Here is a 26706-nt window from a genome sequence, read left to right on the forward strand (position 1 = left end):
CTTGGCTGGTGGCTGCATTTTGCTGCAGCAACATCGACTCTCACCGGGCGGCCTGGGCTCTGGCTCGAGTGCGGTACCTGCTGCGGAGACTCAGAGATCACGCCTTCCACGGGGAGCTGGACGCAGGCCCGAGACACGGAGGTCGGGGCTTGCCGAAAACGCCGTTCGGAGCCAGACTGAACGTTCTCTTGCAGTCCGTGGAACGTCTGCTGGGGGAACACCAAGAGGGAGTTCTGGGTCCAATTCGAGAAGTGAGAGCTGGACCAGGAGGTGAGGGAGGAAACAAAGCCTCAGCGGGGAGAGCTTCGGGAAGGCTGATTGACTCGGACGATAGTCTCCAAGGACTGAGGTGCTAGGGGAGCTTGAGACTGGCGAGAGTGCCCAACAGAGGCAGCAGCCCTGCATGAAGCAGTGAGCAGCCTAGTGTTTTGCCCACCTGGGGCCAACTCTGAGACAGGCAGAGTCCCCAGCCGGCAGGATCCCCCCCAGGCTCCCTCAGTTAAGGACCTGGTGCAGCCCTGGGCGAGCTGGAAGTTGAAGCCCCACAACCACATGCGCTGGCTGAAGTCAAGCCAGCAGAGCTTGACCTATCAAGCCGTGTTTGGACAGGCATCTGTCCCTGTCCTTGAGGACTTCTGGCGTGGAGTGGGAGAGAGGGAGTGGTAAACAAGGGCAGCCACACTGGAGAGAACAGAGACTGCTTACGTCAACAGCACTTGTCCTTATCCTGGTCTTTCTTTGAAGGCAGAGGAAACAGGACACAAAACAGTCAATGAACTGGGTCATCAAATGCCCAAGGAAAAGGTGGCAAAGCCGATGGCAGTGGGGACTCTCAGGAGGGCCCTATGGGAGAACAAAGGCCTGGTACGCCGTGTCTCCACCCTGTGCTCCCTGCATTTTCACACCTGGACACTTGTGAATTTGGAGAACTGTCCCGTGGCTGAATGGGCGCCCAGGGTCCATCGCTAACGTAGTGATAACTACCCTGCCACAGGTGATCTGTAAATCTAGTGACCTGGTAAGACTTGTCAGAGGAGAGTCAAATATGAACATTTAAGGATGAAGCAGACACAGTTTCATCAAACCCAGTAGCTGAGTGTGTCAGAGCGTTGGACAGGTGGCTCTGCCGTGCTGATGCTCTGCTGTGCAGCCAGGATTTAATGAGCTCCGTCTGAAATAACATCCCCGAGAACGCTTGCAAATCATGTTTGCTAAGAGTGAGCAGCCGAATTTTCAATACACCTCACTTAGAGATTAGCATAGCGCCTTGAGAGCAATTAAACATCATTACTTTAGAACCAAATGTCCTACACAGTGGGAAAAAATGTACACGATTGTCTAGACATCCCCTCAGACAGAGGGATTCCTGGTCTAATCAGGGATGGCGGTGGAATTGGATGGACTGATACACTGGTTTTATGTCTCAGTGCAGACTTGCCTCCAAGCCCCACCATGGTGGTTTTCGTAGCTTTAGTGTTTTGTTTCCAACTAAGAATAGAAAATTCTTTCATGTTGACCTGTGAGGTTCATATTCCCTCTTTAATATCTTCATCTGCCCATGGCAAAGTTGGTGCTTATTGGTATGACCTGCTCACTCATGTTGGACACAGCTGGCCTGGACTGCTGGCCTTGATCACTCACCACACACACCACACACACCACACACACACACACACACACACATACACGCACACTCACACACATGCATACACATGCCCCCCCCCCCCACACACACACCACTGAGGTCTAGAGCAGGGTTTCCAACAGTGGCATTCTTGGTATTTGGGGGTAGACAACTCCTTGTTGTGGGGGGCTGTCTCATGCATAGTAGGATGTTTAGCAGCAGATGCCGGTAGGACACCATCCCCAAGTCGTAGCAACCAAAACTGTCTGCAGACGTTGCCACGTGTCCCCCCCAGGGCAACGTTGCCCATGGCTGAGCCCACTGGCCAAGACAAAGTCTGCAGGGCCCTCACTCTTACAAGGGAAAGGTAAGGCCAGCGCCTAACTCAAGGGAAGGGCTTGTGACATTGCCTTGGACTCTGACGTGGACCCCACAGTCTGGGCATCAGTGAGGACAGCGACAACCTGTGCAACCGGCACAAGGAAACTAGTGACCCTCTTTCCAAACCACCTTCTTTTATTCAGTTGTGATTAACCTGTTCAGAGAAAAGTCCTGTCCTGTTCAGCAGTACCTGACAGAAAGCTAGACGGAAAACAAGTAAGGAAAGGAAGCAATTCTTCAACATAAAGTGGCCACTGATTTTTTTTAAAAGAAGATTTAAAATAACTAATAGCTTAGTAAAGGTTGGTTGATTGGTTGATAGCAATAAATATCCCTTTCTGATTCCCACAAGTTTTTGAGACCACTAATGTGGTTCTTTCTTTTCCTGGCTTCCCTCAGACCTAGACCAATCAAGGGTAAAATATTTAACAAGCATATAGAAAATCTAAATACGCAATCAAACATTGTATCTTACGGCTGTGTATCCCAGCCTGCACCTGCCGGCTCAGAATATTCCTCTTCTCAAGTGCATATAAATCAATTATGAAAATAGACCATATATTTTAAGCAATAAAGAAACTGAAATATCATTAAGAAAATTCTTACCATATTATAACAAAACTATAAATTGCTAGCAAAATTTTTAAAATATGCCCTTTCACCTCAAAAATTTTTAAAACTCTTTATTAAATAACTCTTGGGTCAAGGTGATATGCAAAATGACATCAGAAAATTTCCAGAAATCCTTAATAAGGAAAGCACATCTAGAAATAAAACTAAAGTAGTGCTCACAGGAAAAATCTATATCTCCTTAAATAACCATATCAATAAGGACAAAAATGAAAATAAATTATTCAATATCCAGCTCAACCAATTAGAAAAAGAAAAAGAAAATAAACCAAAAGCAGATGTAAGGAAGAAATTTAAAAGGATAAAAGCAGAAAATAATAAATTAATAAACAGAAAAACTGTAAAACTAATATGTAATTTTTAAAATTTAGCAATTAAAAAGGGGGAGGAAAAACATGAATACACAAAATAAATGTCAAAGAGGAAATACTCATAGTCAGAGAGGAAATTTTAAAATTATATGAGATTACTTTGTAAAAACCTATACAAGTATTTTTTTGAAAGGTAAAATGAATAACTTCCTGGGAAAATATAATTTACTAAAACTGACGAGAGTAAAGACATAAAGTCCAGACAGGAACTTTCACCCAGGAACTAAAGTTATCCGTGGGCACCTCCCGACCGCCAGCACAATCACCAGGTGCAAACGGCTTCACGGGAAAGTCCTAATCAAAGTCTTAAAGATCAGATTCTTTGCATGATTAGTGTTCCACAGCACACGAAAAGGCAAAAGGTAAACATCTGTCGATACTAACCTGGCAAAGATTTCACAAAAACAGAAAAACACACCCAATCTCACTGGAATATCAGCGCAGCAGCACAGGAGCCTGGGGGGCTGAGGCACAGCACGAGGACTGCGGGGAACGAAGTCGCACTCGACGTGGGATTCGTGCGAGGGAGTAGGTTTTAGCTGTTCTTGCCACACGTAAAAAAATTGGGTAACAAGGCGAGATGATGAATATATTAATCTATTTCACTATAGTAATCTTTTTACTATCTATATGTATTCCATAACATCAGATTATATACCTTAAATATTCACAATAAAATTTATTTCAAAAACATATTATCAAATAGCCAAGCATAGTGGCTCATGCCTGTAATCTAGACTTTGGGAGGCCAAGGTGGGAGAATCACTTGAGGCCAAGAGTCCAAGACTGGCCTGGGCAACATAGTGAGACCCCATCTCTACAAAAAATAGAAAAAATAGCCAGGCATGGTGGCTCATGCCCATAGTACCAGCTACTCGGGAGGCTGAGGCAGGAGGATTGCTTGAGTCCAGGAGTTTGAGGCTGCATTGAGCTATGATGCTATGATGATGCCACTGTACTCTAGTCCAGGCAACAGAGCAAGACCCTGTCCCTGCAAAAAATGTTGTCAAATAGAATTCAACATCAACAAAAAAAATACATCATGACTAGTTATGATTCATTCCAGGAATGCAAAGATGGTTCAATATTAAGAAGTCCATTAATATAAGTCCTTAAAATAATAGAGTTGAGGAGAAAGGACATATAATCATCTTCATAAATGCTAGGTAAGTGTAGTGGTGGGAACCTCTGGAATTTCCTTTTTAGTTGCTCCTAGTATCTCAGTATAATAGGAAGCAAGGTCACCAACCAAGAGGGAAAACTAGAGAACAAGGAAAAATATAAAATATGAGATTGTCATCTAGGAAACTGTTTATCTTCAATAAATTAAATAAAATTATGCCACAATAGAATATTATTTCTGCAATGCTCCTTTGAAAAAGGTATTATTGTTCTAACTCCATGTCATCCAAATTCATCTCCTTCTCTCCAACGTAAATGCATTACTTCTGTTGTGTCTCTAACAGGACATGAGGCCTTGAGCCCCTAAACCGATGGCCTGAGATGGAACCTTATAGGTCTGTCCCATCAGTAGCTTCCTCCCTGCCCCCAGCCAATGTTTCATATTCAGCCATTCAGTGTAAACTTAATAATGATTAATAAGGTAAACGCATCTTTCAAGATGATATAGATACAATCTCCTCAATTCCACATCCAAGAATTTACCCTACAAATATATTGGCCCATATATTTAGTGCATATGTACATGTTCTCTCATTGTGGAACTACTTTTATAGAAAACGACTAAAATGACCAACGAGGGACTGGATAAGGAAATTATGTTACCACCATACAATGGAAAATTATGCAGCCTTAAAAAGGAATTTAGGTAGATCTATATATGTTGATTTGCCCAGGATATACTATGAAGTGTAGGGAAAAAAGTTTTAGAACTGTATCAATATTACAATTCCATCTCTTTTTAAAACTATATATACATATAGAAATTCATCATTATCTAAGAAATGACATATCAGTGGCAAAGTTATGAAGAAGTCAAAAATCTTTATAATAAGAAATTCTTACTGAAATAACCACCTTTAAAATTAATACCCAAACATACCCCATCCCACCCCCAGCTAAACACTTGAATCAATTTCTATCAACCCAGTTAGCATCTTCCAGGCAGCCCCCGGTCCATAGGGAACTTCAGGGGACACACTCACCATCTCTGCATCATTTTCGGAAGCACGGAGTTTTTCTGATGCTCCTATGCCACTATGCATAGGTGCAATCACTAGAGTACCTTAAAAATTATCAGGAAATTAGATTTCTTATTCACCAAGTGGCTTATTTAAGGTCATATTTCTAGGAAAGTTCAATCTTGAACATGCTCTCGTTCCTGTGTTTTTTAGCTACTATTTGTATTATTGAGCTGCCTCATTCGCTACATCCTTCAGGGCTGCCAATCAGATTTCACCTACTCCAGGAAGTCCTCTAGGCTTCCGTTAGCAGGGAATGATGCACCTTCCTCCGAACCCCAACGCATGGGACCTGAATCACTCGTGTGGACTTCATTGCTGCCTCCTTTGCCTTGAACTGCTGATGTACAGAGTTATCTGCTCAACTCCTCCGTCTTCTCCTTGAGGGACGTTCATTCGTTCACTGTGCGTGTGATACCCAGGTCAGGATTGGGGTGAGGCAAGTGAGGGACCTGGGGCACAAAATTTAGTGAGGCCCTCACTCTCAAGGTCGCTCAAGCGCAGGGTCATCGGTCTCACCCTGGCCCAGCCCCGGTAACACTTGGCAGAATAAAGGTCCGCCATATGCTGCGATGTGTTGCTGTAGACCAGAACAGTCAGGGCAGCCCTGGGCAGCTGGATGCACCACCCAAGCCAGCCAGGGAGCGGCTGGTGGCACAGGGATCCCAGTGCTCCTAGCCCCCACCTCCTGACACTGCATGAGGCGCCGCCACGCAGGGCTCCTGGCGAGGACGGGGCGGGGAGACAAGAAAGATGAGCCACCCATGAGCACCGCCCCAGAGCACTCCCGTGCGAGAAGGAGCCCTGCATGGCTGCTTCTGTGTTCCAAAGTTGACTGCATACGAGAGGGGCAAGATCCCTTTGCTAAATTCTATTTTCTGTCATTTCCAAAATAGTGATTTATTAATAAAATGTGCATCCTCCATGAAATAACTTGAAATTAGATTTTAAAAAGTAAAAAGAAATTGGATCAATGAAATGAGCCTATTTATCATTTTCTTTCTCCGAGGGTCGGAAGCACTTCCTTTCATTTGTATTCACAACTGAGCGCGCTCAGTTCCGGGCTGAGCTGCTGGCAGATGGATGAGGCCAGCCAGCTCCGGCACAGCCTCCGGGCCGTACAGAGGGGCACGGCGTTCAGGCTTTACTCCAACCAACTGCCAAATCACGCCTTGGAGAGGCGGAGTGGGGAATTGAGTTCAACTTCTATTTGCAGTAATGGGAACAAGAATTGAGGGTTCCATCCACTTGTGGCTGAACTGTTCATCAATCCCAAAGAAGCTTCTGAATCCAGCTCGCTCTCTGGCCCCCAAGGGGATATATGATCCTAAAGTCAATCTCCCTTGACTTGGCATTCCTCAAAACCAAACCAACCGGGCAAGCACGGAACAGCACCCACAGATGATACCTGTATTTATTCTACCAAGAGAGGCCACGTCAGGAGGCTCCTTTAGGTCAGCTTGATGGTCTCAAATTGGGACCTTCCCTCTCTGTCCTGGAACATCCTCCACCCAGCCAGGAGGCAAATCTGTCGCATGCCCTCCCTCATGGCCTCTCTGACCTTCTGCCTCCCATCCTTGCCTAGTCTGACTCGTGCTGGGGTGTTGGAACAAGCGTAGCAAAAGGCCATTGGTAAAAAAAAAAAATGATTATCAAGTTGATAAGCCAATTGAAAGAAAGCAAGACATTCTTAATCCTTTTTAGCAGATGGGCAATCATCAAATCACCTTATCACAGACCTGTTTCTTTCTCGAGAAGGCTGAGGACTCCTACATGCCACGTCAACACTAATCGCTGATCCACAAATGAACCGAGGAACCGACTGAGCACCCACTCGGGAAAGCACAGGTTAGGCGTCGAGGCAGAGAGACAAGGAGAAGGTACCAGCCCTTCCAAGGGCTCTGGGCAAAAGCTCGCGTGTGGAGTGGGCAGAGACCGGGTGCTGCGCGGGGGCAGACTGGACGGCAGCCTGCAGTACTGGCGCAGCAGGAGGTCCCAGGAGGGTGGGCACACCACGACCAGTCCTCTCACCATTTTGGGACGTGTGGTTCATTCTGCTTGAAATGGCTGTTCCCTCCTTTTCCACCTGGCGAGTTTCCTTTCCCTCCAAGACCGCGTGGCTCAGGCCGCGGACACTACCTGGGGAGGTGGACCTCACGACAGGGGGACACCACCCGGGGAGGTGGACCTCACGACAGGGGACACCACCTGGGGAGGTGGGCCTCACGACAGGGGACACCACCCGGGGAGGTGGACCTCACGACAGGGGACACCACCCAGGGAGGTGGGCCTCACGACAGGGGGACACCACCCGGGGAGGTGGGCCTCACGACAGGGGACACCACCCAGGGAGGTGGGCCTCACGACAGGGGGACACCACCCGGGGAGGTGGGCCTCACGACAGGGGACACCACCCGGGGAGGTGGGCCTCACGACAGAGGGACACCACCCGGGGAGGGGGGACGCCACCCGGGGAGGTGGGCCTCACGACAGGGGACGCCACCCGGGGAGGTGGGCCTCACCACAGGGGACGCCACCCGGGGAGGTGGGCCTCACGACAGGGGACACTACCCGGGGAGGTGGGCCTCACCACAGGGGACGCCACCCGGGGAGGTGGGCCTCACGACAGAGGGAGGCCCACACGTGGGGTAGTTTGGCCGGCTTCACCCATTTCCCTTTTCCACGGTTATCTGCCCAAAATGAGCCCGGGGTCCTTCAGTCTCACTAAACCCATCTGGGCTGCCCAGGATACGAAGCTGTGCCCGGATGTAAGAATTAGGACCAACTTGGGACCAGGTTCCTGAGACCTCGGCTCTGGGCCTGCCCAGTTAGGGGACGCATCTTCAGATTCGCACCTGCTCCTACACTTCTCCATCTTCTCCCTCCGCAGGGCAGCGACAGCCTGCATCCCTCGGGGCCTGTCCCGACCAAAGAAGTCAAGGGGCCTTTTTAACCACAGCTTAGGAATTACATAATCTCACACAGACTGGAGGGGATGCCACTCACAGCGTTATCTCTGAGAGGAGAGATGACACGGGGAGGGAAATGCATAGTCTTTTTCCCTTTCCGTTTTTTTAACAGCTTTATTGATATATAATTCACATACCCTACAATTCATTAACTTAAATTGTACAATTCAATGGTTTTTAGTTTATTCACAGAGCTGTGCAGCAATCGTGTAGAACATGTTTATCATTCTGAAAAGAAACGCCACATGCATTGGCAGTCACCTCCCATCCCCCGCCCCCAACCACCTTGCCCTAAACAACATACCGTCCTTTCTGTCTGGACGGATGTGCCTGTTCTGGACACTTCGTATAAGTGGCATCACACACTAAACGGCCTTCTGTGTGTGGCTTCCTTCACGGAGGACACTGTTCCCAAGGTCCATCCACGGAGCACACACCAGTGCTCATTCCTCTTGGTGGCTGAACACGATTCCACTGTTGGGATATACAGCATTTTGTTCATTCATCAGGTGATAGGTACTTGTATTGTTTCTAAATGTTAGCTATTTATCTTCTACATATTAGGCTACATATATTCACATAGTTGTTTTTGTGTGGATGCGTATTTTCACGTCTCTTACTTGCTGGATCACATGGTAACCATGTTTAACATTTAAGGAACTCCCAAACTGCTTTCGTAAAGTGGCCACACAATTTCCGTCGCCACAGCAATGTCTGAGAGCTCCAGTTGCTACACATGCCCTTCAACATTTGCTATTATCTGTCTGGTTTGTCTCAGCCATACTGGGGGTGGGAAGCAGTATCTCATTGTAGTTTCATTTGCAATTCCCTAATGACTCATGGGTTGAGCACCTTTTCACCTGCTTATGTGGCCATTTTTATACCTTATTTGGAGAAATGTCTATTCAGATCCTTTGCCCATTTTAATTTTACTGTTGAGTGTAGGGTTCTGAATACCAGTTCCCTATCAGATATATGACTTGCAAATATTTTCTTCCATCCCATGAGTTGTCTTTTCATTTCCTGGATGGTGTCCTCTGAAACACAAAAATTTTTAATTTTGATAAAGTCCACTATATCTATTTTTCTTTTGTCACATTTGCTTTTAATTTCATATCTGAGAAACCACTTCCTAACCCAAGGTCATGCAGATTCACTACTATGTTTTCTTCTAAGAGTTTTTAAGGTTAGCTTTGACATTTTGGTCTTTGATTCCTTTCAAGTTAATTTTTGCACATGCTGTGAAGTAGGAGTCTGAGGTCACTCTTTTGCATGTGAATACCCAGTTGTCCTGGCAGTTTGTTGAAAAGAATATTTTTTCTCACTTAAATGTCTTACCACCCTTATCAAAAATCAATTGACCATAATTGTAAAGGTTTTTTTCTGGACTCTCAATTCTGTACCATCAACTTGTATGTTTATCCCTGCGCTAATACCACACTATTTTGATTACTGTAGATTTGTAGTAAGTTTTGAAGTGGAGAAGTGAGTTCTCTGATGATTTTTTTTCTATACTGGGTTTTTGTGCATTTCAGAATGAATTTTAAGGTCAGCTTGTCGATGTCTGAAAAAATGGCAGCTGGAATTTTTTTTCCTTTTCTTTGTTTTTTTGGGAGACAAGGTTTCACTCTCTTGCCCAGGCTGGAGTGCAGTGGCACGATCACAGCTTACTGCAGCCTTGAACTCCTGGGCTCAAGCAATCCTCCTGCCTCAGCCTCCCAGCCTCCCAAGTAGCTGGGACTACAGGCGTGTACCACCACACCTGGCTAATTTTCTTTACAGAGGGTCTCACTATGTTGCTCAGGTTGGTCTCAAACGCCTGGCCTCAAGTGAGGCTCCTGCCTCGGCCTCCCAAAGTGCTGAGATTGTAGGCGTGAGCCACCAGGGCTGGCCTCAGATCTTGATGACCACCAGGGCTGGCCTCAGATCTTGATGATGATTGTCCCTTTGTGCTTTTCATGGGTCCTTGTTTTGCTTCTTTTGGTTTCAATGATGGGATTTTGATTTGTGGACACTTTGGTCAAAATGTGCTGCATTGAACTAAAGACACTGTGTTGTTTCTTCCTGTTATGCTCTGTCACCCTCGAGTCTATGAAGTGCCCTAACAGCCAATGAGCCAAGCTAGTCTGTCTGTCCCTGTGTCACCCATCAGCCCACAGGCTACAGCTATTAAGGAACAGAAGGCCTGGAAGCAGTGACAAAAATACTCTCCTCACCCCCATTCCAAATAGTCTTACAAACCAGAAACACTACAGGATCAGTGCAATCAATGCTCTGGGCCAGGCACGGACATAAACTGGCCCTTTCACTGAATGATATCCATTTGGGTTTCCTACCCAACACACACGTTTACACACACACACACACACACACACACACACACACACACACAGAGCTGCTAATCTGCCCTGCAAAGACTTTAAACTTCTTGATAAGCTCAACCATGTATACAAAAGTGCTTTTTCCTTCCTTTGATACTAGTTTTCATGAGCAGCCAGGCAAAGCTGAATGCTCAGCTGTGGGGCTTATTTGAAAAGAAGAAAATTGGCTTCTGATTGTACATACATGATAATGAACCAGGAATATATATTATATAGGCCATATTTGCATATGCAAATTAGAACAGCATCGCTTAACTTCTCTCTCCCCAGCAAAAACATGGTTGGAGATGCTTAGTCTGATTGAATTTAAATGTTCACATAGACCGCAGCTGTCTCTCGGTGAGTTAATAGCTAGTATATCCAGTTGCATCAGACAGAGTACCATTCTCACATCTATGTCCTAAAAATGGACTATGCTTTAAATAAATTTATTTTTTCCTCTTAATGAACTTAAAGTGGAGGCTGACTACCTTGTAGTTGAAATCCAGGTTCAGCCATGTACTCCATGCATTCTTTGTGGACTTATCCCGTGAGGACCAGACCTACGCTTTGCACATTTCTCACGTAGTAATCAGGGGAACTGATGACACACTGAGGGCTTGCAGGTCTCCTCTCCACGGGCTCACCGGTGACACTGCAGGCAGAGACCTGAAAGGAGTGAAGAAGGTAAGTGCAACACAGCGACTCACACAACTGGTGCTTTGTAGGCTGTTGTACGAGAAAACACGTTAGTTACCATATGACAATGCTTGTTATTATCAGAGCAGAAATCAGGGGGCTTTGATTCTCTCTCCGGCTATACTATGTCTTTGTTGTCAATAGTTTTCTGATACTTTGGAAGTGCTTGGCCAGAACCTTTTGCTCCGTGGTACCCAGCGGGAAGGGCAGGATTTCCATCCCACAAGGTAGGAATAGAAGAGGCTGTCTTCTTTTCTGAGTTGAAGACAACAGACCTCTCACCTTGGAACTAACCTTGGGAGTTTGATCCCAAGCTCTCAGACTCTCCCTCTCTTCAACCCCTTCCCCCCACCCTGCTGTACTCCACCTGCCACCTGCTACCTGCCACCCGCCACCGCCATGGGAAAAGCTAAGCCCACAACAGAGAACCTGGGCTTTGGAAACAGGTCATCAGCCACAGATGTGTGGAAACCCGGGAGGAGAAGGCGGAGGTGACACTTCCCCACTATCTTGTTTAGCAAGCTAGGATTTCTGACGTAACCTATACCCACACCAGACCAGTCTAGTGCAACTTTCACGTGACAAAGCTGCACGTTGTATTTCAGTTGCTGTGGACTCCCAGGTTGAAGGTCACATAACCTGAGCATGCCCAGATGGACCAAGTGTGCAACCCTGGGCAGAACCTCAGTGCTCCGACCCAGGATCCAGGCCTGGATTGAGGAGTGGAGACCACGTGGCTGGATCAGGACCCACGCAGATCAAGCCTGTGGTCACCTCTTGGCAGGACCTGGTCAGAGCACACCTCTCAGCATCCCCTTGTTGCAAGATCCGGTCAGATTGCACTTGTTACCCAAGGCTTATAGAACCCAACAGCCCCAGCTCAGGAGACAGATTTGAGGATTTCCTGCATCTTCCTGCCAGTTGACTCCCAATAAAGCTTTGCTTTTCTCAAAGGCCAGTGCCATGGTATTGGCTTCTGTGCACACCGGGCAGCGAGCCCACTGATTGCTTGGTGACAAAGACACGCAGTAGGACAATGAGTGAATAGTGCCAAGTGGCCTTGGTGTGGAGTCAGGGAAGAATACTACATGGGTCTGACTGTACAAACAGCCCTCCGTGTCCAGGTCCCCAAGCTGCTGCCCCCGAGTTGTCTCTGGGAAGCAGCTAAGACGGAGGCACAGGTAGGTGGCCTCTTTGTCTGCCCGACGGAGGCTGCCACGAGTGCACAGCCCGCTGTGTTCAGCAAGGCCACGTCAGACTAAGGGGAGGCAGTGAGGGAGGTGCTCACAAACCCACCAGACACAGAAGAGGAGAGAGAAGCCCAGTCCTTGCTCCTTGTTCCCAGCCCTCAACCACCATGGGTGTTACCATGGAAATGTCCCGGGATCCGGAGTGAGACACCTTGATTTAGGTCCCAGTTTCCCCCACTTAGGGGCCATGTGACTGATTGGCTCTCTCAACTTTTCCAAGTCTTGGTGTCTCCATTTGTAAAGTGGAGATCCCTGAACGACACTTTCACAAGGTTTAGGTGAGAATCAAATGAGATGATGGGAGGGAAAACCCTTTGGACCAAAGTGTACCATGTACCTGGCAATCCTGCCGCGTTCCCCCCTAGCCGGAGCTACTGTCAGTGTCGCCACCAGACTCAACAGCTGCACATACCAGCTCTCACTCCCGGGGAGGACAGGGCAGCAGAGGCAGCACCTGTGAGTGAGCCGGGGCACAGGTGCAGCTGGACTCCAGGTGTGGCTATGTGCACATCTGTGGTCACCAACACCCTTCACAGGAAGTACAAGGCGGGTGACTGTCTCAGATGCAGAGGAGAGTCTGGTGTGAGGGCCACGAGTATGCAGCTCACAGATCTGCAGCTGCAGGGAGAGTAACTGCCCGAGGACTCAGGCCATCTCTGAAATCCACGGCTACGTTTGCGCCAGGTAAAGCTTCCCAAAGCTGCTTCCAGCCACAGACACTAAGCGCAGCAGGACTACTGAGGCAGGCCTATTCCTAGAAGATACAAAACTTCTCTAATGGCTGACTTTAGTTCAAGAATTCCCCAATGGCTTTGCCAAATTTTCCTTAGACTGCAGAGCAGTCTAGAGGCTTCTACCCATCCTTCTTTTCCATGATCCTTCACTCAGGACAAACGTTTCATTCTTAAAGAAAGAGACCTGCTCACAGAGCACACAGGGGTCACCTCCATGGGACTCACGGGGTGTGGACGGAGGCCCCTTGACAGTCAAAATGTTCTGTAGCTCTGTGTTTCACGTGCCAGAGGAGAGATGGGCCAGTGAAAAGCAATGGGGAAGAAAGGCTTTTATTTAATGGAAAGGGAGAGCTATTTTTGAAAAAGCAGAGCTTGACAGAAACATTAGTTGAAGAGTCGTTCGAAGATTGCACTGACCATCACAGGAAGCAGGGAAATCACTGAAAGTATTGATCCAGAGGATTGAGGTTACTTTGCAGGGATCTTGCTACATGATATGCAGGGGGTGCTGAACTTAATACGCTACAAGCTGTGACGCTAGAAGCCATTCAATCCAATGCAAACACGGGTCTGGACACTTCCAATACCATAGAGCTGAAATGAGCCTGAGGTCCTTCCTCTAAACGCCAAATTTAGTTCTATGAAAATGACCAGTGTCCATCGACTCTTACTTGACTTGCTCCTATTCTAGACCTTGAAAGAAACCCTGAGTGACCAGCTAGACCCCAGTCCCACCTTTCCCAGGGTATCAGCACTCCTGGTGGGCCTGGGAGTGGACACCAGCCACCTTGGTGGGAGGCACTGGGCACCAGGCTGTCCTTGGAGCCCGACTGCCCTGCTGCACAACGGTCACCTGTGCTCGAAGACAGGCTGCAGCTTCCTCGCATGGGCAGCGGCTGTTGCGATGCCAGGGGACAGGCGTGCACGACACTAGGGAGGCCACGAAAGCCCCACCTCCCCTGGGGATTCAGAAGAGTCACCAGCTTACCAGTGACGTGCTGGAGGGGAAACGAGTGGCAGGTAAGGAGATCCCTGCTCAGAGTGAAAACCCATCTCTGTAGGAGAAGAGTAAACCTGGACACTTGTTCTTGGTTCCCTGCCAGTCTAGGAAGAGTCATCCGCACTCCCCCAGCTGCCCACACTCTGCCCTCAGCCCTCGGTGGCTCAGCTCCAGCCTCTCCCACCCTGTGACTGTGTTCCCGTCAGGGTCCAGTGACCTGCGGGCTGCCAGACCCAGGGCCCTCACCACACACGCCCTCCTGGCAGCACGGGCAGGGCTGGCCTCCTAGCTGTCTCCTCCTTCGCTTGCTCTCAAGTCTTCTCTCGTCTTTAATCCATTCACATCGTTTCTTCAACAACTATTTCTGAGTCCCCACGACGTGCCAGGCATGGAGTGAGGCACCAGGAGTGTGGTGGAGAGGAAAGGCAGGCACGGTTCCAGTCCTCATGGGATGTGCACTCAAATGGGAAAGCCACACGTTCTTCAAATAGCCACCTAGATAAAGGCCAAATTGCAGCTGTGACAACTGACTCACTGGAGAGGGACCCTGTGCAGCTGGGGCGTCTACACCGGGGAGCCCAACCTAGTCAGGGAAGCCAAGTCTTCCCCAAGGACGCGATGCCCACTGAGATCCGAAGGATGGGGGGTGTTAACTAGGGGGATGGGGTGAGGAAGAGTGTTTTAGGCAAAGGGACCAGCCCATACGAAGGCCATTTAGCAGAGGAAACGTGGTAAGTCTAAAAGATGATGTTTTGGGTCACCTTCCCTAGAAGCAGAGCCTGGACTTGGGTTGTGGTACCTGTGATTTATCAACAGATGCTCTCAGAAGGGGTGAGGGAGGCGGAGGAGCTAAGCAAGGATGTGGTCTCAGCGGTAGCCTGGCACCAGCCCGTCCCAGGGAGAACCCGAGGGGGACTTACAGCAGAGCTGAGGCAGGAGGAAAGGCTTCCGCCCTGGCTCCCGCGTAAGCCAGCCACTGGCTGTGGGCTCCCTGGGGGAGGAGAAGACCTGTCAGATGGAAGGAGGTCCCTTGACCAAGGGCAGGTCTCCAGAGAGGGGTGGCTGTGAGCCCTTAGCAGCCGACACCCACAGCAGCTGGTGTGAGGGTGCCCCAGCCCTGCACGGAGGGTCTGAGCCGGACGCAGCGGTGCTCAGCACAGGGGCCCGTGCGGCCAGGTCCTGAGCAGAAGGAAGTTCTTTTGGGTCTGGGCCCTCAGTGTTCCCCCTCCCTTGACCTACATTTTCTTTCCTATAAAATCTCTTAGTGGCTCTCTGGCCCATTCACACGCCATGGTTATTTTTTTCATCTTTTGGCTCCTGGGCTGGAGTTCACTTCAGATACAGCCTGGCTGCCCAGATGCACGGCCCTGGGGGCCATGTGTCAGCACCCCTCCCAGCCTCCAACCAACAACCGCAGCAGGAGTCAAACCCAGAGGACACCAGGAAGGCCTGACGGTTCATGCGAGAGATGCTGAGGCCAAGGGTCAAAATAAGGCTGTCACTCAGGTGGGTGGTAAGTCAGGGAGCACCAAAATGGGTAACAGAAGTGTCAGAGGGGAAGCCAGAGAAGGCCCAGGCAGAGTGAGGCTGGTCTGGGGACACGCGGGACAGGAAAGCTTGGCATGGGGTGGAGTGTGGCGAGGCACGAACAGCCCTGGAGCAGATTCTGGGAGCCACAGAGCCATTGGCGTCGTCAATGCTCCAGGACGGGGGAGGGGGGGGGGTGGAACGGGCTGCAGCCAGGCACATGGAACCTTCACCTCCTCCTCTGGCTTTTCATAGCGACTCCCACTGAGCAGAAACTCAGTTCCGGGAAATAGGTTAAACATAAAAATTCAGCAGAGAATGGAGCAGGCACCAAAACAGCGAAAAAACACAGAAATGTTAGGATTTTTAGCTTTTTAGAAAAACCACTGCATATATATTAATACATAGAAGGCACAATGCACGTTATCAGTCTGCTCCTGGTAATCTGTGCACTGAAATACAGAGCTCTAACGTCTCAGCCCGCTCACCATTCAGGCTGATTCAAACTAATTTCCTAGTGTTGTATATATAGAACAAGACAAATATAGCAGTTCTTTATTGAAGAACTGTGCTCAGCTTTGCATACTTTATTTAAACAGTGCTTTTACATAAATCGTCTCTCTAATCCTTCCAACAGCCCATAGGTAAGTACAATTATCTCCATTTTACAGATGAACAAACTAAAATTTAGAGAGTTCACCGACTGGCATGTGGCAGACTCAGAATGTAAACTCAGATCTTCCTTCTGACCACAAAAGAACATTTGCAACAGAAATATCCGATCTCACATATGCAAATGAAGTTTGCTCCACTCAAATATGCACTCTGGAGACAGCACAACTCTCTTCCTTAGAAAGAGCTTTGCAAACCCGAAGCACCGTCTTCTGAGTATTCTCATCGCAGTCAGGGTTTCACCCTCCAACGGTGGAGCTGATCTGCAGCGGTCACTGGGAGCGAAGGCCGGTTGGCACCGGAGTCAGGGCGGGTCCCGGAGCATGGCTGTCTTTCACCTGTCCGGCCGCCTCTCTCTGCAAGGTGCAGATCCTCCCCTTACACCCGCGCACCTGCTGAGTTCCGAGTTCAAGGTCGTCACTCATGCTGCCTCGTCTTTCTGTCTGGTGTGTTCAGCCCCAAAAGTGGGTATATGGCCCAGGTAAAGCAATTTAGAAAACCTCTATGAGATTTAGCATATCAATGTTGGAGAAAAAGGTCTCTCTTCTTTCGGATTGTGTATTAACCTCCTATAGCGGCTGTAACAAATCCAACAAACTTTGTGGCTTGAAACAACTTGAACTTACTTTTTTACGGTTCCGGAGGCCAGAGGTCTGAAATCAGTTTCACTGGGCTACAGTCAAGGTGTCAGCAGGCTGGTTCCTCCACGAGGCTCTAGGGTAGAATCTGTTTCCTTGCCTTTTCGGGCTTCCAGAGGCTGCCCACGTTGCCTGGCCTGGGGCCCCTTGCTCCACCTTCTGCTTGGTCCTCCCTTCTCCTCCTTCCACCGTGACTGTCCTCCTCCCTCTTACAGGGACCTTCATGATGACACTGGGCCCACCCGGATAATCCAGGGTAATCTTCCTATCCCATGATCCTCAATCACATCTGCCAAGTTTCTTTTGCCAGGCAAGGTGACATGTTCTCAGGGTCCAGGGATGTTTAGGACACGGACGTGTTTTGGAGGCCATTACTCTGGCAACACAGACGGCAGGTTTGGGGGCTGCCTGTGGCTATGACAGTCACGTTAAGAACTTTTAATTGTAGCGTAGGGGACAGACAGGAAGAAAAAAATAAGAGAAACGGAGAGAGCAAGAGAGAGAAAGCTGACAGCATCTGTGATCTTCTAGAGTCGGTTGTCTCCGGGAGAATGACAGAATGGGAATTCTGGGCTGTAATATGGAGAAAGCCTGGGTGGAGAGTGATGTGTTTAAGCCCCTGAACCCAACTGAACCTACAGCAACTACACTCTTGGGAATCCAGTTGTGTTTCCGGTTTTTTGGTAATTTGTAATTTGTAATTATTATGGGTACATAATAGTTGTATATCTTCGTAGGGCACATGTGATGTTTTGATTCAGGCACACAAAATGCAGTCATCAAATCAGGGTAATTGAGGTGTCCATCCCAGTTGTGTTTTTGTCACTAGCAATTAAAGGTGAAAAAATACCATGTTCTAGTCAAGAGGGAGTTGTGATACCAAGAATAGACACTGATTTTCTTTAAAGGAACGTCCCTGACCCTAAAGCCTGTCCTCAGAGACAAGTGCTGGGGTCCGCAATAAAATAGCTACATAGGTTTTGGAAAAGGCACCTGGCATTCCAAGGTAACTGCATGAAAATAATACTCATTTGGAAAGTTCTATATACTTTCAAACCATTTACTGTTTCATAGAACAGATGCTCACTGTTTCTTCTCTCATCCTTTAATTCATTCTTGGAAAATGTACCCGTGGTTTATTCTCACAGGACCCACCCCAAGGTCACTGCTGATCAGATCAGGCAACACCCACCAGGCCTGAGCAGACTGAATTCTCCCACAGGCTCTTGCGATGGGACTCAGAGCCGCGGGCTGGAATGAGATGGTGCTCAGAGAGCCAGAGAAAGCTGACCTGTAAGGACAGGGACGATGGGGACACACAGAGAAACACAGGTCTGGAGGCTAAAGAGCGGGAAAGAGAAAGAGAAAGGGAAACCAAGCGAGTGTAATCACATTTTAAGATTTGGGAAATCGGGGTGAAGTGTATCTTGGAATTATTTGCATTATTCTTGAAATTTTTGTATAATTGTGAAATTGTTTAAAATTTTTTAAGTTTCAAAAACGTAAACACTGCAAGTAAAATGCATTGTTGAGAAAAACAAAAGGTGAGCAGACCAGAAGAAAATATTTTCACACCATGTACCTGGATGGCGGGGCGATGGCTGCCTAGAGACGTCGGTGCCAGATTGGCCACAGGAAAGGAAGGGTTCGGGTTTTGGATGCAGGAGGGGATGGGCGCAGCTCAGCTGTGGTTTGGAGGGAAAGGTGCAGAGCCCGCCTGAGACCTCATGGCAAGAAACTGTGAAGCAGAACAGGAGAAAAAAAACATATCAGCAAAGACCAACCCGGGGAAGCTCGGAGCCCAGCGAAGGGCAGGTGGGGTTCGTTCCTCCTCCCCACATCCTCCGTCATCAACTGAGTGAGCCGCTTAGAGGCTTTTCCAACCCCACCAGCCCAAGCGCTGCTGCAGCCACTGAACTGGGACCTTCTTGAAAGTAAAGCATCGGACTCCCAGCGCCCCCACCCCCAGACCCCCATGAGGCCCCGCCCCCACCCTGTGACCACAGCCCCAGTGGACAAGGCGGTTACCATGCTGCTTTCCCACCTGTAGGGGCCCTTGACCACTCCAGGGAGCTCAAGCCCTTCGGTTCGCATCACCCGTCTCCACGCAGATGGTCCCCACACCTGCCCAGACCACGGGAGGCCCCATAACTAGTGTGGTCCAGAGCATGGATGTCCGTGGCCTCGGTCCAGGGAGAGGGACCCATGCAGCGGGGTGCTGCCTGTCCTCCCAGACTCTCCCTCCGCACCCTGCAGCGACAGTGGACTGAGCTGAGACTTCCAAGGCCACCTTCCTGCTGCTGCTGATCTTTGACAAAGCAGACACCAGTGTGCACTGGGGAAGAGAAGCCCTGTTCAATAGATGGTGCTGGGAACATTGGACAGCCACATGCAGGAGAGTGAAACAGGACCCCTGTCTATCACCACTCACAAAAATTAATTCAAGATGGATAAAAGACTTAAATGTAAGGCATGAAACCAAAGAATTATAGAAGAAAATGTAGGAAAAACTCTTCTAGATATTGGCCTATGCAAAGATTTTATGACTAAGACCCCCAATGGCAATTACAGCAACAAGAAAAATAAATAAATGGGATTAGAGTAAACCAAAAAGCTTCTCCACAGCTAAGGAAATAATCAACAAAGCAAACAGACAACCTACAGAATGGGAGAAAATATTTGCGAACTATACATCTAATAAAGGGCTAATATCCAGAATCTACAGAGAACTCCAGCAAATCAGCAGAAAGAAACAAACAACCCCATTAAAAAGTGTGCAAAGACATGAAAAGAAGCTTTTCAAAAGAAGACAGGCAATTGGCCAACAAACATAGGAAAAAATGTTCCACGTCACTAACCATCAGGGAAATGCAAATTAAAACCACAAGGAGATATCACCTTACCCCAGTTAGAATGGCTTTCATTAAAAAGTCCAAAAACAATAGATGCTGGCATGGATGCAGAGAGAAAGGAACACTTATACACTGTTGTTGGGACTGCATGTTGGGACCTCTATGGAAAACAGAATGGAGACTCCTCAAAGAACTAAAAGTAGACCCACCATTCAATCCAGCAATCCCACTACTGGGTATCTATCCAAAGGAAAAGAAGTATTTTTATCAAAAAGACACCTGCACTCCAATGTTTATTGCAGCACAATTCACAATTGCAAAGATGTGGAATCAACTCAAGTGCCCATCCATACATGAGTGGATTAATAAAATGTGGTACATGTACACCATGGAGTACTACTCAGCCACAAAAAAGGATGAATTAATGCCTTTTGCAACAATTTGGATGGAACTGGAGATCATTCTCCTCAGTGAAGTATCTAGAGAATGGAAAAACAAACACCACATGTACTTGCTATTAAATTGGAACTAACTGATGAGCACATGTGTGCACAGAAGGAAGTAAAGCTCAGAGGAAATCAAGCAGGTAGGAGCAAGGAGGAAGGGAGGGGCAAAACCCCACCTAATGGGTACAATAAACACTATTTAGATGATGGGCACACTTACAGCCATTACTGAAGCATTATAAAAGTGACCCATGTAACCAAAAACATTTATACCACCTTAATATTTTGAAATTTTAAAGACCCATATAACTGATAAAGGACTTATATCCAAAATATATAAAGAATACTTATCTAAATAATAGGAAGAGAATCAATCCTAATTTTTTAAAATGGACAAATAATTTTACTAGTCACTTCACCAAAGAAGATAAACAAGTGGTAAGTACATGAAAAGATTCATTAGAGACATGTAAATTAGAACCACATTGAGATACACCCTACATGCTCAACGGAATGGGCTAAAATTAAAGACTGACAATACTAAGTGTTGCTGAGGACACGGGATACCTGAAACTGTCATACACTGATGGTGGGAATCCAAAATGGCACAGCCACTTCAAAGTCTGAAAGTTTCTTATAAAATTAAACATGAAGTTACTCTATGACCCAGCAATCCTACTCCTAGACATTGACTCATGAGATAAGGAAACATAATTTCACACAAAGGTGTGTACTTTATTCAGAAATGAAACTCAAATATCTATCATCTGCCCAACAGATAAATGAATTATGTTCTGTTTGTGCAAGGGACTACTACTCTGCAATGAAAAGGAAGAATTACTTATGTATACAAGAGCAGGAATGGCTCCCAGAAGCATATGCTAAGCCAAAGAAGTCGGACATCAACAGATACTGTAGAATCGATTTATATGAAATCTACACAAAGCAAAGCGATGACAGAAAGCAGATCAGTGACACCAGGGATGGTGAGGGGACTGGCTACAAAGCAGCATACAGGGGTGACGGAAATGTTCCCCATGATGATTGTGATGGATGCACACTGTATGTCCTTATGAAAGCTCATCAGATGACAGTTTTGAATTGATATATTTTATTATATGCAAATTATCTCAAATAAGCTGATATTTAAAACTGACTTTTAAAAATCCTCTTCTCCCCCAGCACAAAGAATATATCCTGCCTCTAAAATAGAGGAGCTAGCCTTTTTCTAGCCCTTTGAGAGAAGGAAGGAGAAAATACCTAATTTCTCTACTAGGTCATCTCGCCTCACTTATAAAACATCCCCCTCCACCTTAATAAGGGCATTCATTTCTCTCACTTGTGACCCAAAGAGCTCTAAAATATTTTTTATGGAAAAAAAATGAAGTTCCTTAAGTAACTCAGGAAGCCCAAACTACCTAGAAACATAATGTCGTAAGATCTTCCAACACTGCATTCACGAGGCTCGCGCTGACGTTTAGCTCGCCGGCTCCGCAGCCCCGCTCCACGCATGCTCAGTGCGGCCCAGCCCCGACCTGCGCAAAGGCTGCTCCCGGCAGAACGGTCTCAACACCCACCTGCGTCGAGATCGCACAATTTAAAGTTCAGTTCTCTGTGACCGCTCCGCGGAAGGAGCAGCGATGACTCCGTGTCGTGAGGTCACTGCTGGGCCGCCCTTTCCCGGACTGCGGCACCTGACAGCTCCGCGTGTTTCCAGCGAAGGCGGAAACAGCGGAGCCCCGGGACCCACCCGAGTCCCAAGGGCTCCTGGGTAGCTGCTGCCTCCCAGTCCCCGGGCTCGTGTGACGGCTCCACGGAGAACACAGCCCTGCTTCCGATCGTGACCCCGCGCTGCACGTGCTGAGAGCAGCGGCCCCGCACGGGGACTCGCCTCGGCCTCGGCATAATGGCTGTCAGGGCACTGCGGTTCCCTCTGATGCCGGGAGTTGCATCCAAGACCAGCAGCCAAACATTTAAGGGTTTGTATCATGACAAACATAATTACGAGACAGAAAGGGCCTATTAGTTCCACCATGCAATTTTAAACCTCCAGCTGTCAAACATAAATAAATAAATAAATAAATAAACAAACCTTATCTTATTCTGAGAAGCTGTCACTGTCCCAGCATCCGGCACAGCCCACTCGATGGCTAGCAAGTGGCCCTTCTTAGCTGACAGGGCCTCATTCTGTGCCGGTTCAGGTGTCAGGACAGTTCAGACACAGAAGACTGGTCCAGATGACGCGAGGAAGCCCCCACATTCTGCAAGATTGAGGGCGTGAAGCTGGGTAGAACACGCCGCACTTACCGTTAGTTTCTAATTAGGAAATTGCACTTGTCCCTAACAGGTTTCTGCCTACGTGGGTCTGTGTGTGCACACCTGGAATTTGTGGGTCTGCGTGAGTCTCCAGGGACGTGTGTGTGAACATTCATGCCCGACCATCCGGATGCTTCTCTGTAAGTGCAGATGTTCTCAAGGCGTGAGGACGTCCTTCGCAACCCGGGCCTTCGGTCAGCGCTGTCTCTGTGCTGTCATCCGCTTGGTGCTGCGTGGGCACAGCCTCGTGGGTCCTGGCGGTGGAAAGGAAAGTGTCCTGGGCAGCATCCCAGGGCTCCGGCTGATTAGCTGTTCACCACTAGACAACTTGCTTTACCTCTCTGATATTCCTCTGTTTCCTTCTCTGCAAAACAAAGATAAGCATATTTAATACATAGGGTTCATAGGAGGACTGGATGAGCAAACTTGTGCAGAAGCATTTTCAGAGTGTTTATTAAGTAGCAATAGTAATAATAATGGGATAGTGTAGTATTATCTAGCAAGAGTGCTTGTCTTAGTTTGCATTCCTCCAAAAGCAGAATCTGAAACAAGGATTCAAGGTCAAGAGGTTTGTTTGGGTGTGAAGGAGAGAGGGGAAGGAGACGGAAGAGAAGGCCCTCGGCTGCCCTTACGGGTGACAGGAGCTTAACCCCACTGGAACACTCTGGGAAATGGAGTAGAATACACTCCCTGGGGTGACCCACGCCTGAGGGAGTTGGTGGAGTCACGCATGGTGAGGAGCTGGCGGTGAGCCGTTAGTCTCTCAGCACTCACAGCCTGCTGGATACAAGGTCCAGGAGCTGCAGACCTCACGTCTGGGAAGTGGCCAGCTCGCACTGAACCCCAGACCCGAGGGCTCTGAGCAGGGGCCTGCCAGCAGCTGCCTCAGGGTCAGGCCCATAGCACAAAAAAACTGTGCTCCACAAGTAAAGAACTCAACTCTGGGCCGGCTTGGATTCCAAAACAGGAAGTGCAAAAAGGGCAACCTCAGGAGGAAGGTGAGCCCAAAAGGCAGATCTTTCAGGCCTCGCTGCATGTGCCTCTCTTCCATCTTGTCACAGAAATAATGACTTGTGAGGACCTGCTCAATGTAGACCTTGTGCTCAATGCTGCAGACACGGCGTCAAACAAGACAGACTCAACCAGCCCTCCTGAGGTTCTAGTGGGGATGCTCAGGTTACATCACAAAACAAATAGCAATTAAAATAGTGATGAATGACAAGTCCATGATAGTCTCAGGTGAATGGTGGGTAAGGTGAGGGGATGTCAGAGAAGACTTCCCTGAGTGACATTTAAGCTCAGCCCTGCAGTCTGAGCAGTGGCCAGGTGAAGGGCAGGGAAATTCCATGCAGATGGCCTGGCATGTGCAAGGGCCCTGAGGCAGGAATGAGCCAGCACTCTCCCTGCGCTGGGGAGCAGTGCGGCTGCAGAGGCAGGGAGGGGTCACCCCACATCATCTGGAGACAGGAGACAGACAATGGATCTCATCCTAAGTGCCAGGGGGGTCACGAAAGGGGTTAAAGCAAGGAAATGGTGTGATCTGATCAAACTTGAATTCAGGAGAGCTACCGTGTGGAGCCAGGGTACCTGGGCAGCTCTGTTGACCAGATGTTCTCTGAGCGTAGCCTGATGTGGAGGTCTGCGACAACCAGGCTCCTGCAGGAGCTCTGTGGGGACGAGTGGCACAGGCCACACTCCATGAGAGGTTCACATAAGAAGGCTCAGAAGAGGTGAGTAGGGCATCCAAAAGTCTTCCGGGAGGAAACAGCGTCTGAGCCAGGCCTTGGAGCAGGGGTGGTGTTCGAGCAAAGGGCTGGTGTGGGGAGGGTTCTCCAGGCCCTGGACCAGCAGAGCAGAGGCAGAGCAGACAGGGAGCTGCCCTCTCTGCTTCCCCAGACGGTGGTGCCCGGGCAGGAGGCGGCTGAGGGGCACAGCTCCTCTACTCATGCTGCTGCCACGTTCCGCTTCTGGCTGCCAGGGCACGTCCTGGTGATGGCTCACACACCTGCACTGGCAGGTCCTCGTGATGGCTTGTGCACCTGGACTGGCTGCCCGATGCCACTGGGGCAATGTGGTCACTCAGGCTGAAGAGCAGTGACACCCGAGAGGCAGCAGGAAGCCGCTGAGGGCATAGCCGGGCACGTCCTGGGTGAGCTGGGTGGTGTCACCTACCCTCCACTCAGTCTCACCCTGGCCCCACTCAGACCCGAATGCAAACACACACACACACCTGAAACTAATTTTTTGTTTGGGAATTTCAACAAACCTCTGAGTGTGTGTGTGTGTGTGTGTGTGTGTGTGAAGACACATACACATGCATATATGTGCACGTGTGAATATGCATCTGAAGTGTCCATAAATGTGCCCCATGTCAACATGCATGTGAATGACCACAGCTCACGTCCACTGAGTGCTTGCCACGTGCTCTGCTCACACTTGAATCACCTTATTTAATCTCCACTTTATTATTAATAGTATATTGTGGTCCCACTTTATAGATGAGTAAACCGTGTGTTTGAATAGTTTCCTCAATGGAATGTGAGCTAGACACCTGTGTGCAGAATGAGTTTTTGTTCCTAGAATCCTAAGTCATGCACTGACTCTTAGAAGAAAAAAGATTTTCACCTTTCCTGAAGGTCATGTGGCAGAGACAGAAGCCAGGACTCTCAGCTCGAGTGAGCACCCACCCCCCCCAGCACCCAGCCTCCTCGCTCTCTCAGGGGAATGAGCGTGGCATTTGCATCTGGAAATCTCCTTGTCCGAGGACCAGCACAGATTCTTACTATTCATTCCTTAAGTTCCTCCTCCAAACACCCTTTTTCTGGAGCCGCTGCCCGTGAGCTCCACGGCTAAGCTCCGTACAAAGGAGAGTGCAATGCAGCAGTTTCCAACCTCTCAGCTACTCTAAATCCTACCTTCCGTCTCTCCCTCTGTCGGCTTGGCCTCTTGTAGAGTGTATAATTAAGCCAAAAGAGCCTGGAAAAATCCCTTCTAATCAATAATTCAAAATGTTAGTCTCCTGTGACATTTTTTTTATTACAATTCTCTAGGTCAGGCATTCATTAATTTTCCAGGAGGGAGTTCTCAGCTGGGACACCAAAGCAGAATTAAGTAGTCTTTGGGTAATTATGTGTTTTTTAATTATCCCCTTTTTTTCCCTAAACAGCCAGGAAGAATTCTTTATAAATAAAGAAAAATGCTATGGCCTCATGAGTTGGACATCTGTAAAGAAAGAGATTCAAAGGAAGGCACAAATTAGAGGAGCAGAAAACATTTTGGGTATTTGCTGAGTCAAGAAACACCTATTTAGAAAGAGGTGAAAATAGTTCAAGCACTATTTAAAAACTCCTGACGTGACATTTCAGCTTTATAATGAGCACTGCTGAGGTGTGGGAGGCCCTGCGCCTGTGCAGTCTGTCTCTCTCTCTCTCAGCCTCCTCCTCTCCCCAGTCCCCACCCAGCATCTCTTTCTTCCAAGCTGCGGCAGACGTTGCTAGTGGCTTAGCTCATACCCATTCTCTCCACCTCTCCATATTCTACTCCAGCAGTAGCACCCTGATTTCCTTGAGCATGGCCATGTGTCCAGCTGAAAATACCTGCCCAGTTCCACTGCAGCCAGAGGTGACCGAGTGAACCAATCTGGCCAATGAGATGCAAACAGAAATCCACCCTGTGGGAACTTACAGAAAACAAAACTTATTCAGCTGGCATAGGCTAGTGCCTTTGCCATTCTATCTTCTTCCTGCCTGGAATGTGGAAGTGATGGCTGGAGGAAAAGCAGCCACCTTGCAACCATGAAGATAAAACCCACATGTTAAGAATGGCAAAGCAGAGAGCCGCCCCCACCCCACCAAAAAAAAAAAAAAAAAAAAAAAAAACCTGGACTCCAGGACTCTTAGCTTCTCCCTTAAGCAGCTGCACCAGTCCTGAATAGGCTTCTTTAGGATGCTTGCTACATGTGAAAACTAATTCTTGGGTGTTCAAGCCGTTGTTGGATGAGTTTTCTGTTACATACAGCCAATGCAAGTCCTAAATG

At 48.3% G+C, this 26706-nt stretch overlaps 1 long non-coding RNA gene across 9 annotated transcripts; it reads right to left on the reverse strand.

Annotated features, from left to right (window-relative positions):
- Positions 1-24929, reverse strand: LOC123644800. Of its 9 annotated transcripts, none has more exons than XR_006737272.1 (12): positions 24258-24929; positions 23008-23034; positions 22734-22924; positions 22447-22615; positions 21773-21931; positions 19101-19306; positions 18639-18794; positions 15140-15210; positions 14466-14714; positions 11028-11205; positions 8481-9213; positions 1-206 (listed from the first exon to the last, which is right to left on the reverse strand). It is a non-coding gene; the product is annotated as an uncharacterized LOC123644800 (long non-coding RNA). The 9 variants fall into 9 exon arrangements; XR_006737277.1 differs by lacking the exon at positions 1-206 and having other exon boundaries at positions 8316-8650; positions 9061-9213; XR_006737269.1 differs by lacking the exon at positions 1-206 and having other exon boundaries at positions 8316-9213.
- Between the last annotated feature and the right edge of the window lie 1777 nt (positions 24930-26706).

The sequence above is a fragment of the Lemur catta genome, chromosome 9 (assembly GCF_020740605.2).
Source record: "Lemur catta isolate mLemCat1 chromosome 9, mLemCat1.pri, whole genome shotgun sequence".
In the NCBI taxonomy this organism is placed as follows: domain Eukaryota; kingdom Metazoa; phylum Chordata; class Mammalia; order Primates; family Lemuridae; genus Lemur; species Lemur catta.